Source organism: Penaeus monodon, chromosome 22, assembly GCF_015228065.2.
Source record: "Penaeus monodon isolate SGIC_2016 chromosome 22, NSTDA_Pmon_1, whole genome shotgun sequence".
In the NCBI taxonomy this organism is placed as follows: domain Eukaryota; kingdom Metazoa; phylum Arthropoda; class Malacostraca; order Decapoda; family Penaeidae; genus Penaeus; species Penaeus monodon.
The window spans coordinates 25965562-25966086 of NC_051407.1; positions in this window are offsets into that span (position 1 = coordinate 25965562).

The following is a 525-nucleotide window of genomic DNA, read 5'->3' on the forward strand; positions in this document are numbered from 1 at the left end:
AGATGCATGATTTTTTTTTTTAATATATCTGATATGTTAATATATCTGATATACGAAGGCACATGACTAAGAAAATAGCAGAAAAGAAACCCTGTATACAAAAGGAATCCTTGGAAATGACACAACAGATTCGAGATTCTCTTGGATTGCCAAACTGTTGCCTCATCTTTCAATAGAACTTATCCTGTTTTTGTACCTATTTCTGACACTTTGTCATCACGGCAGATTGTCTTGTCATTCAAAGAAACGCCATTCTTACTTTTAACGCTTAGAACATTTATTCCCAATCGGTGGGTCGTGGTATAATACAGTATTTAGATTTAACACTGAAGAGCTGTAAAGGAAAAGAAAAGTCACAATCTGTGTTTCGACATTTTAGATTATATATATTAATTAAGCTTACATTGATCACATACCCAATAACACAGAATTAAGTCATCCATTTAAGTTTCTTTTTTATTTCAAAGAGAAAACGTTACTGTTCATAGATAATTAACCTATCAGTTAATAACCACAAGTGAAAAG